General features: G+C 35.4%; 1 protein-coding gene and 1 long non-coding RNA gene across 3 annotated transcripts in view; one reads left to right on the plus strand and one right to left on the minus strand.

Annotated features, from left to right (window-relative positions):
* LOC141447053 (uncharacterized) overlaps nucleotides 1-9,685 on the minus strand; it is a 289,468-nt gene extending 279,783 nt beyond the window's left edge. The window contains exon 1 of the long non-coding RNA XR_012454104.1: nucleotides 9,415-9,685. This is a non-coding gene — a long non-coding RNA (uncharacterized lncRNA). The remainder of the gene's footprint in view (nucleotides 1-9,414) is intronic.
* Nucleotides 1-15,767, plus strand: part of LOC141447041 (5-hydroxytryptamine receptor 1-like) — a 590,328-nt gene that overhangs the window by 226,203 nt on the left and 348,358 nt on the right. The window lies entirely within an intron of this gene.

Below are 15,767 nucleotides of genomic sequence, written 5' to 3' on the forward strand. Positions count from 1 at the left end.
TTTTGTAACTCTGTTGCGTGATAGAATGTCATCTTTATTTCCTTGATTATTCAGTAAATGTTGTGCTCATGGATTTGCATTTTAGATGTTTTTGTTTTTTTAATCGATAAAAGAAATAAGTAAATGTCATTGGTTTTATGAAAAGTTTTAGATTTAAAGAAACATAAAAATCAAGATAAAAACAAGGATACTTGGTTATTTCCGCTTAAAAAAGAATTCCACTTTTTGTGTGTAATATTTATAACTGGTACCTAAATTTCTCAAAATAATTTGTTGTTTAGAAGATACCTAAGGTGGTAGCCCGCAATTTCATCATCATCATTATCATAATCTATTCCCCTTCTACCGCGTCAGCAGTGTAGGGGCCTTGCATAGCTTCTTCCATTCGGCTCTATCTCTGGCTAGTTCCTTCCTTCTTTTCCAGTCAATTCCTCTAGATGTCAGACCGGCCCTCACTTCCTCCTCCCATGTTTTTCTAGGACGGCCTCGACGTCTTCTTCCCTCCACTCTGGCCTCATATACAGTTTTGCGCCACTCGGTCCTCCATCATTCTTGTTACGTGGCCATACCAGCGGAGTTGGTTTGCTGTAACTGTCTCTATGGCCGGTTGTACACCCAAGTCTCTTCTTACTGTTGCATTTCTAACTCTATCTCTTCTAGTCTTCCCTATAACTTTTCTCAAATAGCGCATCTCCATCGCTTGGATTTGGCTCTTCAATCTTGTTGTAAGGGTCCAGGACTCACTTGAATACGTTAGAATCGGGAGAAATACAGTTTTGTAAACAGAGACCTTCGCTTGCGTGGAGACTTCCTTTTTCCCAATGAAGGTGTTTCTGGTTGCGTGAAAGAACCTTCCTGCCGCACCTATTCTTTCTCTTATTTCCTCCTCCATTCTTCCTTCCTCATTTAGATGGGCACCTAGGTATTTAAAGCTTTTCACCTGCTCCAGTACAGTTCCCTTGGTTTTCACTTCTAATCTCCTACCGCTGTCACCACCAATTACCATTGTCTTAGACTTCTTTATATTCATTTCTAATTTCATTTGCGTCAACTTTATTATTACAAGAAACAAGAACGAAATAGCCGGAAGCACTTTACGGGAAAAGACATGGCGTGGAAAAAGGTTACAAAAATTTGGAACATGGAATATAAGAGGAATTACAGCCCGCAATTTGTGGTTCCAAAAATTGTTCTTTTATTTAATTTTTTTGTTTTTTAAATTGCTCCAAGATGTATTATAAACATACAATTTTTGGGTACTTTTAGTGCTGATCTGGATATTGCAGCATTTGCAATTCTCTTTTACAAATCCATTTGCAATGTTCCGTCTATTTAATAGATAAGAGCCTAGGTAAATAATTATATTCTGGTAGAAGTTGTATGCTCTACAAGAAAAAAACCTTTAAAGTACCCAAACGCCCTGACTTGTTGTACATCACGAAGTTACAGCTTTTTGAATAGTTTTCTTTTGCCCCTACATGGACTATTTTAAACATTATTTCATTTTCTTGAGTCTGAATTTAGTTTATCTCTTGAAGCTCTTCATTGTTGCAACATTGGTACCAAACCAACGTAAAAATTTGTGCGCAAAGAACAGTTTTTACTCAACACAATTGGTGAAATGACTTAAATAAAAACCATTACTTTAAAATAACGTTTACGGATGCGGTGAATCAAATTGACCCAAATAAAATGAGTCATACTGTGTGCGCTTACTAAAGAAGCTCATCATGCTAGTGATAAATGAGAGAGCGGAATCTAATTGTGAGATTTAGGTACCTGTGCATGTTTAAAAAAAAACTGTCAAAAAGAACTAAATTTTAGAAAATTTCAATAACAAAATTTATCAATTGAATTGGAATCACTGAGTCATTTTGGCGTTCACTGATTTTCATTCAAGAATTTTTGCCTCTTGAAATCTCTAAGGCAGTGCTTCCCAACCTATACGGTAGCAGTGTGCCGTGGCAAAAAATTACAATGGCGTTGCATTAAAATTAATTATAAGCTAATATAGTATAACCTCATATTCCTATAATGAAATAAAACATAAAATGACGCGGAAATACCGTTAGTTTCTACACAAAACTAACAAAACCTCACTCCATCAGTTCTGCTAGGCGGTGGCCCTCCATAACAATTTCAATAGTGATGGGCAGAACGAGTCCACCTTTGGAGTCGTAGGATTGAATCAGTTCCAGGGTTGGAATCGATTCCAACAACTCTTTCACTGATTCCAGTCTCTTTACTTACCCAATGAATTAGTACAAATGTCACACAATTTATTAAAATATATCATTAAAAGTTAGCTTTCCCAGTTAATAACAAAACTATATTTCTTTAACACACATTAAGTGCTATCCCTAATTTCCAATTGCTCTGATAAATATATAAAATTAACAACGTAACACAAATATTAACTCAAAAAATAGGCTAGTCAAATATTAAAAATTAAAGCAATGCAGTTTTGTCATTATCTAGCTTGACCACTGGGAAGACTTGAGTTAACTTGCTTCAAGAGGATTCAAGATAGAGAATTAGTAAAATATGTCACAGCTTTCGTTCTTCTTTATTGGCTGTTTAGTTTTTGGTAACTTTAATCTCATTTAGAGGGGCTTTTAATCACTTTCTTTGTAGTTACGGATTTACAAGTTTTGCATGAATTACCAGCACTTCATGACATCAATAATGGGCATTAAAATAAAGAATTTCTTTGTCTTAAGATTCATTGCTACTGTATAACATGTAGTTAATTGTATTGACAGAGAACGGTATAGACGGGTGAATGATTGGGTTTGTTATTAATGTTACAGGCTGCCACGAAAACTTGTATTTTTGCAGGATTGTAATAATGTTATTACAGCACTAGTTGAGCATAAAACGAAACTTTAAAATGAAATGAGAGCATTTCAGTTCCAGTGTGCCGTTTACTGTTTGGTATCTGACTAATGTGCCTTGACCAGAAAAAGGGAAGCACTGCTCTAGAGAGTATTTTTTCCCTAAGTAATGGTTTTGAAGATGTTCGCTCTAGGTTCGAAAGAAATGCCATGCAAGATTTGTTGCAAAAGATGATATTATGATGCAAAGAAATACTTCGTACTGTGTTACACTACAAACTAACTAACAATTTATTCATGTAACATTTTACTTTTATTAAAAAAACAAACAAAGTTTAGAACTTCACAATTTATGGTCTGCCTTTATGCATTCCAAGTCATTACACTCTTTATTAGCTCTAAAAAAAATAAAAATCACCAGTGTGCTAATGTTGCCATTTATCAGCACAGGGTGTTGTTAGCCTATTCTTGACAGTAAACGGCTGAAATTGCCAAGATGGCTGCCTCTCATATACCATTGCCGTATATACATTTGTTTATTCGTCGTAAATTTGCAACAATGCCTGAATATTTTAATCAGCATCAACAGATTACTATTGTTCCTGTACAATTATTCATTAAAATTAAATTTTATAGTTTACATTTTTATATTTTTTATTAAGAGTAACTGCTGCTATACGAGGCGTGGCTATTAAATAACGAGACTGATGCTGCTACAGAAGAACTGTGCATGCGCCAAATCCTAACGACCGACAGCTATGCAGCGTAAAGCCTTCTCTTTCGATTGCAGCGTCTCTCTCGTGTTTATAGAGAAATCTGTCTGACCGGGGAACCGTCGTTTGTGTAAGAGGTGTTAGTTTCGATTGGCCGAAAACATGATACTACACATCATGTAGTAGAGCAACGAATTGTCGTGAAATTTAACATGAAACTGGGTAAAACCGCTACTGAAACTTATCTTTTATTAAAAGAAGTTTATGGCGATGAATGTTAATCACGTGCGCGAGTTTTTTTGAGTGATTCAAGCGTTTCCAAGATGGCCGAGAACCGAGAAGACGTCGGAGATGATGACCACCTGGGTAGCCCTTCCACGTCCGGATTTTATTTGCGTCTTCTTGGGCTTTACTTAGACTGAAGACTTTTTTGGAACCCCTACACTAGACTAAAAAGAACAGAACTAAACAGACGTTATCGACTACTTAAAAAACTCTTAGACGACAGATCAAAACTCTCTCTGGACAACAAAAGATTGATTTATACTTCTATTTTGAAACCCATCTGGGCGTATGGAATAAAGCTGTGGGGTTCAACCAAACGCACAAATCTCCAAAGGATTCAGTCTCTTTAATCTAAAATACCTCGAACTATTAAGTAAACGCTCCATTTTATGTCTCCAACCTGGACTATACACACTGACCTTAACATTCCTTTTGTCACCCAAGTTGCTGAAAACAAGATACAGAAAACTCCACTTCAGCCTGCAATCTCATATAAATCCTCTAGCTCAAAAATCTTTCTTCTAGAACTCTTCCTGATAACCCGGACAAGACGCCTTAAAAGACAGTGGCCTTGTGATCTCCTCTCTAGTGAAGAGAGTGACTAACCATCTAATATTTGGAAGTGTTACCACTGGGTAACTTCTCCACTCGTTACTTATTATTTGTTACTCGGTTATCACTGTTACCTATATAGCGCCAACGTGCCGACAAATAAACGCCAAAACAAAAATTACGTATTAGTAATTATTAAATTGAATTATTTTGGTTATTATTTGTTGTAGCATATTTTAATTAATTTCTTTATATTACAGAAAGAGCAGAGATATTTATCCTTTAAAGGAAGTTAAGGCCGATTTTAAATATTTATAAAAGGATGTTCTTAGAGATACTCATTTCCTAATGAAAGAAAAACAATATTATAAATGAACTTTACTAATGAAAAAGGAGGCACTGGAGAAAGATAAATTGACTCTTCTGTTCAAAATAACAGTTTGAAGTTTTGCATAAAAAAAGGAATAAGTTTTAACCTTAATTAAATATAAATCATTTTTCTAAAATGTTGATGAATTTAATAAGTTTCGAGTGCAATAAAAGGTAATTTAAGGAAAATTTGCTTAGGCCAAGAGTGTTGTATAATGAAAAATATTTACAAAGCTTTGTGTTTAAAAAATTCAAACTAGGCAAATACTTACTTCAAAATTAACCAATAATGTTGTAATATACATATGTATAAAAGTCAGAAACTGCTCAAAAATAAGGAAAACATGAGTTTAAGCTAAGACGGATAAAATGAAAGAAAAAAAAATTCTCTTGTTAAGTCTTAACTTCGATTTCCTTCAAAGAACTTATATTTTATTTTCACAAAACTTCTTCAAAACTTGCAAATGCAAAGTTGGATATTTGAAACTGAGTTCGCTGGATTAAACTTTTCTATTTTTTTTTTGTCCTTTTTCCCTTTTGTTTAAAACTTTTCTGGTACTTAGTGGAATAATTAAAATGTAGGGAATTAAAGGAAGACTTTTAATTAAGTTATTGTAATCTAATAATTACTATTTTCTTAAAGTTATGCTACTTTAATTGAGTGGTGCGTGAACATCTGAGATTATTAACGACTGGAGCTTTTTTTTTCAGCGTAATGCCAGCTTCTTTCTCGTTACAATCACTGATAATCACAGAACAGTATGCAGTTGGAGATTCAAGCCTGGGAAATCTGTCACGTTTCTCTGAATATTTTCAGAGATAAATTGAAAAACTTAAGAGTTCACAGGCAGCAATAGTTAAGCTGCATTGGCGAAGAGGACATAATACATGTTGCAAACTCTTTTATCTGCAACTAAAGTTTTTACTAGCTAATCTGTATATAAGAGTCTGATTCCAGCTCCCTTTTCTTCTGAAGTGCGCTATAATTAGTTTACCCAAAGAAAATTATGTTACCTGTAAAAGTACTACAGATCTACTTGTTTGCAGTCATTGAATCAATATAAAGTCAAGTATGGAAGCTTAAACCAGTTCTTCGTGCTAAATTTTATTAAAATCGGACTGACCGTTATACAAAATATTAGTAATAATTATTTTAGAGAGGGCCTTACTGGCGTGGGGCAAACTCCCCTCTTTAATAGGCACAACTACAATGCAAATCTGTACAAAAATTTCGATTCGAATGATACTTCATTCATGCAAATTGGTACGCGCGTCGATAATTTGAAACGATTGCCATACTCCCTCTTAATAGGTGAAAGAACTGCATGTCGCTTTAATGTTACGTAGGAGAGCCCCATCTCTTTCATCTTGCCAAATTTTTTGTTTGACTAAGTTTTTTTTTTGACTAAGATTTACAGAGTTATTAGTAATAATAATTTTTGGAGGGGGCCTCACATACATTGGGCTAACTCCTCTCCTATTCAATGTACAGCGTCGAGACCCCCAAAAGGCACATCTACATAAAATTCCAAATCGAATGACACCTCATTCATGAAAATCGGTTGGCGCGTTTAGGCGCTACGCAGTTTACAAAAAAAGGTAACAAGAACAAGAACAAGAACAATTTTTGAAAATGCCGTTTTTGCCCATTTTCAGCAACTTTTTTTCTCAAAATCCATAAGATCTGGGTTTTTGCAAAAAAAAAAAAAAAAAATTACAGTTGAAATCGAGGATTTTCCCTATAATTTAAAGAAAATTTGAGAATTTTATCTTTTATAGAAAAAGAGAAAAAAAATTGGTCAAAGTTGGGTGTTTTTCAACGTTACGCTTTTTCGTGCACTTTTTGATGATCAACCCTTATAGAACTATCCTTCCGGACACAGTTTTAATTAAAGAAAATTGTGGGCACTATTTTCAAAAAACCTGAAAATCGATTCATTAAAAAGGCACGTTTAATCGATTTTGATCAATACCTTAATCAGCAGATAGTAACTAATTTTTCCATCTTTTTTTCACAATGAGTGTAAAGAGATGTAACATTTAGTGTTGGCCACTACAGTTATTGTCCTTATCTGAAAATAACCTTCTTTCAAACCAACAGCAGATAATTTCTAATTTTTTGCTAACCAATGAAAAGAAAATAATCTATCTATCTAATCGCACTCAATTGAAACATTAGTTTTAGGCGTTTTCATGTTTTTTTTACTTATTTGTAGACCAATTTGGGATCATTCAAATACAATAAAACCTACAAAATAATATTGTTAATTTTATTTTCTTGTTAATACATGAACGCATCAATATGTTTAATACCAAAGGTGATTTCAATTATAAAAAGAAGTGTGCCCTACAAAATTTGGCAGGATAACATTGGAATTCAATGTTCGTGAAGTGTTAATCAAAAAAGGCGTTGTGAGTGATAAGACTAAGATCGCAAAAGTTCGATGTATTGCGGTGAAGAGTTCAATTCCTCCCTGTAGTCGATATTTTTACTTTTTCTTCGATAGGATATAAGCTGCTACAGAAGTGGGATGGTATTCCTTTCCTTTACGTATTACTTCATCCTTAAATCATACCTTTCTGACCGTTACTTCCACATAAATGGTTTGGAACCCTTTTATCCTCCTTTTGGTTGAGCAGAAGTTGGTATCCTTCAAAGGAGTATTTATTGCATTCTTGCTCTACACAAAATGCACTGTAGATATCCATATCGATCACAAGACCCATCTTCACCATGTATGCTGATGAAGTTGCTATCCTTTTCTCAGACCACAAACCTAGTAAACGCCCACAAAAGAATATTTGTGGAATCATTTTTGTAGTTTTGTGAAATGGAATATCGTTGGTGAAGAATAGATTTTATCTGAATAAAAGCACTAAAAAAAAAATTACAAAAATTTCAATCTTATTAAATCAAATTTATATGCAAACTATTGGCTGGAGGATATCTTAAAATTTTGCCACCAAATTTTGTTGAAATCTGGTTCTTCAGGTCGAAATTATGTCGTCCGTATTTTTGATTTTGTGTGTTTCTTTACTTTTTCATCCACTATAATGTTAATGTTAGCTAATGCTTTTAATAAATTTATAAAAGATTTTAATAAATCGCCTAATTTAAATTTCTGAATTATTAGTAATGATTGTATCGTATTAAAAAGTGAAATGCATTTTTAAAAGCAAAATAATTATTTGAACATTCATTAGTGGTTTCACCTTGAACTTATACTTAACATAATCCTTGAACTCGTCGAATATTTTGTATAAAAGCTTCAAAATCGATGTAGGGTTATTTTACCATCATTGCATACATTTTTTTCCAAACCTTATTTAAGTGGGTTCTTTGGACGGGCGAAGTAAGGCTTTTTCATCGAAACTTCTAAGCCATTCACGTGTGTTTACATGAATATTAATCTAATTAGAGAATTTTGAGCAACAATTACGAGGGTCGTTTGAAAAGTCCGTGCAAAAATAAAAACTACTTAATTTTTTGGGGTAAACCTTTTTTATTATTCAACATAGTCTCCTTTTAGGCTTATACACTTCGTCCAACGCTGCTCTGGTTTGTTGATCCCTTCCGAATAATAGGATTTGTCCAAGTCTGAAAAATAGCCAATCGTTTCTGCAATCACCTCCTCGTTTGAATAAAATCTTTTTCCCGCCAGCCATTTCTTCATATTGGGGAACAAATAGTAGTCCGAGGGAGCCAAGTCTGGAGAATAGGGGGGATATGAAACGAGTTGGAACCCTATTTCCATTAATTTTGCGACCACAACTGCTGAAGTGTGAGCTGGTGCGTTGTCGTGATGGAAAAGGACTTTTTTGTGGGCCAATCGTGGGCGTTTTTCTTGCGGTCTTCGCCTTTTTTGGCGCAGATTCCCCCTTGGTAACCCATTGTTTAGATTGTTCTTTGGTCTCAGGAGTGTAGTAATGTATCCATGTTTCATCCACAGTGACGAAACGACGCTTAAAGTCCTGCGGATTCTTCTGGAACAGCTGCAAACCGTCCTTGCAACACTTCACACGATTTCGTTTTTAGTCAAGCGTGAGCAATCGCGGCACCCATCTTGCGGATAGCTTTGTCATGTCAAAATGTTGATGCAAAATATTATGTACCCGTTCATTCGAGATGCCCACAGCACTAGCAATCTCACGCAACCTTCACTCTTCTGTCATCCATCACCATATCATGGATTTTATCAATGATTTCTGGAGTAGTAACCTCAACAGGGCGTCCAGAACGTTCAGCGTCACTTGTGCCCATATGGCCACTCCGAAAATTTTGAAACCACTTATAAACTGTTCTAATCGAAGGTGCAGAGTCACCATAATGTTTATCAAGCTTCTCTTTAGTCTCCTGAGGCGTTTTGCCTTTCATAAAGTAGTGTTTAATCAACACACGAAATTCTTTTTCGTCCATTTTTTGAAAATCACTCGACTTCCTCGATTCAAACGAATGCCAAACACAAAGAAATAGACCGATCTGGCTGAAACTTGATCTGTGTTCTTCCAAGAGATGCTACTAACTAAACATAACCTCGATACGCGCCAGTAGTGCTATCTCTCTGACTTTGCACGGACTTTTCAAACGACCCTCGTACGTGTTAAGGAAGATAATGGGGATAACAATAGATTATCAAAAAACAAAGTTTGACTTTACTCACTGTTTTGAAACTTCTTTTTTGTGTTTGGAGCATTTTCTCTAAATTTCGAAACTAACCTCACTAAGCATTTATTTATTAACTATTTAAATAAAATGTTTAGGGTTAGTAGAATATTTTTCACCTATAAATTATATTTGGTACTACAGTACTTGTGAACACATCCTCTGTTACTGACATCTGTAGTATCACGTACGAACTGTGCATCACGTATCATCATACATTCTACAACTGGGTTCCCAGGCGGACCAGAGCATAAATTGAAAACAAACAAGTCAATAAAAGTGTAACGGATATCATATTTTACCATGTTCTATTTTAGTATTCATGGCCATTACCATATTTAATAAACACTTTTCGAATTGAATCGTTGAATTTGATACCAACCAATTTATTTGTCTCTCACGCTTTGATATGGCGAACTTAATGAAAGTATATTCATAATTTATTTATTATTTATCCATTAATTTAAATCATCGCCACCTTCAGAAGCAATTCTTCACTGGCATATTCCTGGGCCTTTTAATGGCGCCTTGTTAGCTTATAATAGGGGATGTCAAACTGGGGCGGCCCCCGAGGTAATTTCTTGTGGCTGCCCCACGATGTACTGAAATAAAATGAAAATAGAAAAAGGTTTTTATGAAGGAAATAGCGCTTAGGGGAGATCGAGGCAATATTATTGTTTACACAATTCCCAGCTTCCGTTAACTACTGAAGACAGTATACACGTGGCCGAGGGCCTCTTTCCAGGGCGCCTGTGGATTTGTATAAACGAGCTGACTTAGTTCCAGCGACGTTTGGAAAGCTTGTCTTCTATTCTCATTAAAAATTCTAGAATGATTCGGCTTTTTTAAAAGACGAAGTAGGAATTCCCAAAATATATTCTTATTTAGGCAAGAAATATCCAAAAATGTTTGCTGTACAAATTATGATATTTTTGAAGTACGTTCTTGTGTGAGCAACTATTTCCGTCTATGAAATTAAATAAAACGGCATACAGGATAAAGATTAACTGGATAAACATATATCTGCCTTAATGAAGATTGTCTGTTCTCAGTCTCTGTATCCAGATAATTGGAAAACAAGGAAAAATTTTGTAAATATGTTGTGAACCCGCGTGAATCTTGCCTGTCGCTCCAAGTGGCTCGTGGTTTAAATTGAGTTTGACACCCCTTGCATACAACATGAAGTTTTTACTGCTGAAGTGCTGAAGTGCTGAATAGCTATCAATCATTTTGAGATGATAATATGTCTACAACTTGCATATTATGGAACAAAGACTACTGTTTTACATTTAGGGTTGTAAAGAAATCAGTCACTAAGTATTGATGCTGTTGTACCATACTCGCCAAGACAAAGGAATGTTTTCTTTGGTGGACTTTCACCCTAATTTAATTAGCTTAATCTAGCGAAGGATGGCTTTACAAATAGTGGTAGTTTTTCTGACTGAGTTCTCACACTCTCAGAAGACATAAGATCCTGCCGATGGTATGGTTATTGCAGGTCTTTTTCTGAATGAGAAAACAAACACTGTTCCCTCGCCGTCTGATATTAGCAATAGCGCGTTCTTTGGGACTTGCTTGCAAGAAAGTTCTGAGTCATTGGTTAGCCGGGAATAGTTTTACAATACGAGGGTCGTTTGAAAAGTCCGTGCAAAAATAAAAACTACTTAATTTTTTGGGGTAAACCTTTTTTATTTTTCAACATAGTCTCCTTTTAGGCTTATACACTTCGTCCAACGCTGCTCCAGTTTGTTGATCCCTTCCGAATAATAGGATTTGTCCAAGTCTGAAAAATAGCCATTCGTTTCTGCAATCACCTCCTCGTTTGAATAAAATCTTTTTCCCGCCAGCCATTTCTTCATATTGGGGAACAAATAGTAGTCCGAGGGAGCCAAGTCTGGAGAATAGGGGGGATATGAAACGAGTTGGAACCCTATTTCCATTAATTTTGCGACCACAACTGCTGATGTGTGAGCTGGTGCGTTGTCGTGATGGAAAAGGACTTTTTTGTGGGCCAATCGTGGGCGTTTTTCTTGCAGCTCGGTTTTCAAACGGTCCAATAACGATGAATAATATGCACCTGTAATAGTTTTACCCTTTTCCAGATAGTCGATGAGGATTATTCCTTGCGAATCCCAAAAGACAGTCGCCATAATCTTTCCGGCCGAAGGAACGGTCTTCGCCTTTTTTGGCGCAGATTCCCCCTTGGTAACCCATTGTTTAGATTGTTCTTTGGTCTCAGGAGTGTAGTGATGTATCCATGTTTCATCCACAGTGACGAAACGACGCTTAAAATCTTGCGGATTCTTCTGGAACAGCTGCAAACCGTCCTTGCAACACTTCACACGATTTCGTTTTTGGTCAAGCGTGAGCAATCGCGGCACCCATCTTGCGGATAGCTTTGTCATGTCCAAATGTTGATGCAAAATATTATGTACCCGTTCATTCGAGATGCACACAGCACTAGCAATCTCACGCACCTTCACTCTTCTGTCATCCATCACCATATCATGGATTTTATCAATGATTTCTGGAGTAGTAACCTCAACAGGGCGTCCAGAACGTTCAGCGTCACTTGTGCCCATATGGCCACTCCGAAAATTTTGAAACCACTTATAAACTGTTCTAATCGAAGGTGCAGAGTCACCATAATGTTTATCAAGCTTCTCTTTAGTCTCCTGAGGCATTTTGCCTTTCATAAAGTAGTGTTTAATCAACACACGAAATTCTTTTTCGTCCATTTTTTGAAAATCACTCGACTTCCTCGATTCAAACGAATGCCAAACACAAAGAAATAGACCGATCTGGCTGAAACTTGATCTGTGTTCTTCCAAGAGATGCTACTAACTAAACATAACCTCGATACGCGCCAGTGGTGCTATCTCTCTGACTTTGCACGGACTTTTCAAACGAGCCTCGTATATCCGTGAGATTCGCAGTGATTGTTTACCGTTCGGCTAGCTTCCCTACCCCTAGTCTAAAATCAGTCACTAAGTATTGATGCTGTTGTACCATACTCGCCAAGACAAAGGAATGTTTTCTTTGGTGGACTTTCACCCTAATTTAAGACTGACTAGCTTAATATAGCGAAGGATGGCGCTCTTCTGAAACCTCTTCTTTTTTCAACACCTTCTCTCTTCAGATTTAGTTCAGATAACCCATCAAAGGCAACTACTTAACCGTCCATTGCTCCAACAAACCGTTGTACTGTTGTAGAAAGGTTGTTCACGCCAATCAATTCTAATTTTATTACTTGTTTTTTAAATCAGCGAATAGAAATTGTATGTTGCTCTCTTAATGACCAGATTTTCAATTTAGAAAAGTATCGACATTCTTTTACAACTTAACGGCCGATAATAATCGACATTTCGATCAGTAATTTTTACAACTAGTAACTTGAAAAACCATAATTTGCTAGATTTTTATCTCTCTTCATAAATAAGCCGCCTACATAAGATAAGATTTATCAAGCTTCTCATGTTTCTAGCTATAAAAATCCCGTAACTTGGGGAAAAAAATCGATAGAATATAGAATCGTGGGAATAATTTGGCGTCTACTCGTATTTAAAATAAAAAAAGATATATCGTATAGTTGTGATAGTTGTGTTGGGGTTGAATGTAGATTTCTATTTATATATTATTTTCTTTAATATTTTTAGAATAAAGTTTGCATGTGTTATTTTATTTTTTTATAGACTGCAGTTCTTTTTTATTCTATTGTATGTAGATTTCATTAATATTTTTGCGCTGAATTATCTCACATATTGATCATATAGTGGAAAGAACTCGAAAGAATAAGAACAGCTTCATTTGCCAGGCAGAAATTAAAAACTTACTTAATTGCTTCAGGCTTTCTAAAATTAGAAAAAAATAAAAAATCTTACTAATTATATTTATGTTTAATTCAATTGAGTGCTCCAATTATACCAGCATCACCCGTTCCAAATTCTGTTGAATCATTTCTCAAAATAAATGAAATACATTTGGTGATTTTCAAAAAATGGACGAAAAAGAATTTCGTGTGTTGATTAAACACTACTTTATGAAAGGCAAAATGCCTCAGGAGACTAAAGAGAAGCTTGATAAACATTATGGTGACTCTGCACCTTCGATTAGAACAGTTTATAAGTGATTTCAAAATTTTCGGAGTGGCCATATGGGCACAAGTGACGCTGAACGTTCTGGACGCCCTGTTGAGGTTACTAATCAAGAAATCATTGATAAAATCCATGATATGGTGATGGATGACAGAAGAGTGAAGGTGCGTGAGACTGCTAGTGCTGTGGGCATCTCGAATGAAAGGGTACATAATATTTTGCATCAACATTTGGACATGACAAAGCTATCCGCAAGATGGGTGCCGCGATTGCTCACGCTTGACCAAAAACGAAATCGCGTGAAGTGTTGCAAGGACGGTTTGCAGCTGTTCCAGAAGAATCCGCAGGACTTTAAGCGTCGTTTCGTCACTTTGGATGAAACATGGATACATCACTACACTCCTGAGACCAAAGAACAATCTAAACAATGGGTTACCAAGGGGGAATCTGCGCCAAAAAAAGCGAAGACCGTTCCTTCGGCCGGAAAGATTATGGCGACTGTCTTTTGGGATTCGCAAGGAATAATCCTCATCGACTATCTGGAAAAGGGTAAAACTATTACAGGTGCATATTATTCATCGTTATTGGACCGTTTGAAAACCGAGCTGCAAGAAAAACGCCCACGATTGGCCCACAAAAAAGTCCTTTTCCATCACGACAACGCACCAGCTCACACCTCAGTAGTTGTGGTCGCAAAATTAATGGAAATAGGGTTCCAACTCGTTTCACTTCCCCCCTATTCTCCAGACTTGGCTCTCTCGGACTACTATTTGTTCCCCAATATGAAGAAATGGCTGGCGGGAAAAAGATTTTATTCAAACGAGGAGGTGATTGCAGAAACGAATGGCTATTTTTCAGACTTGGACAAATCCTATTATTCGGAAGGGATCAACAAACTAGAGCAGCGTTGGATGAAGTGTATAAGCCTAAAAGGAGACTATATTGAAAAATAAAAAAGGTTTACCCCCAAAAATTAAGTAGTTTTTATTTTTGCATGGACTTTTCAAACGACCTTATTGTTAATAACATTATTAACAATCTTCAAATATGTTCCACAGCCCTGAAGATGACCTAGTCCCTAGGCAGAAAGCTCGGCAGAATAAATGTATCACGACTGAAACCGGCATTTATTTTTTCATCCTATTAATTTATTATCATAACACTTAAGTATTTTCCTATTTCTAATTTTTAATTATAAAGATCTGAATGAATATCTAGGTTTCGTGACCGCAAATTATTGAACTAAGGATTCAAGATTGGCGAGGAATCTGGTCAAATAAAAACAACAACTCGTCCTTTTGCCAACGTTTCTGGCAAATATATTGTCTTCTTCAGGGCCTGGATATTACAAATACAAAAATACAAACAATTCAGAGAATCAGTAAACATAGAAAATCAGTAAACCCGCATAGCCACAAATTAGTTTCAATGATTATAAAACATTTATTGTATTTATTTTTATTTGTATACTGATTTTTTTTTACTGATTTTCTATGTTACTGATTCTCTAAAATTGTTTGTATTTTTGTATTTGTAATATCCAGGCCCTGAAGAAGACAAATACGAGTATATTTGCCGAAACGTTCGGCAAAAAGACGAGTTGTTTTTATTCCTTGATTCCTTAGTTTAATTATAAAGACCGTTTAAAAATAAGAATAAAATAAATTCATTTAAATATTTCACACCTAAAGTCTGAAACATAGAAAAAAGGTACAATTTTTGCTTTAAAATATCAATCTTCTATTGCACACTTCCACAAAAATCATTTTACGTAGTTTTCTCTTGATCCCTTTGTTTGAATCTTTTTTTTGAAAGTTGATAAAATGAAATGAATTGTAAAGGTTGTTGTGATGCCTTTGTAATGAAAACTGTCTGTCTGTTAAAACAGCTCACAAAACTAAATGAGATCCGTTTATTACTGGCGGTAAAGGTTTATTTCTATTTTTACCTGTAGGTTTAATTCTTTACACAGCTAATCTTAGTGCAAGAATTATTTTTCCCATTTTAGGTATAAAACATGTTGTTGATTCTATTTATTATCATAACACGCTAATTTTCTTTTCCTATTTCTAAAATCACGATATAATCCAGCTGGATGGATCTAACCCAGTGTTTCCCAACCTTTTTTGTGTCATGCCCCACCTTAAACCTTTCTAAAATTTGTATGCCCCCCTATGTAACATACATAATTTTTAATAACATTAAAAAATTGATTCGTTCACTTAAGAAACATAAATGATAGGTTCTAGGAAGAAAT

Source organism: Rhodnius prolixus, unplaced genomic scaffold (assembly GCF_049639745.1).
Source record: "Rhodnius prolixus isolate KJV_2025 unplaced genomic scaffold, Rpr scaffold_7, whole genome shotgun sequence".
NCBI classification, from domain to species: domain Eukaryota; kingdom Metazoa; phylum Arthropoda; class Insecta; order Hemiptera; family Reduviidae; genus Rhodnius; species Rhodnius prolixus.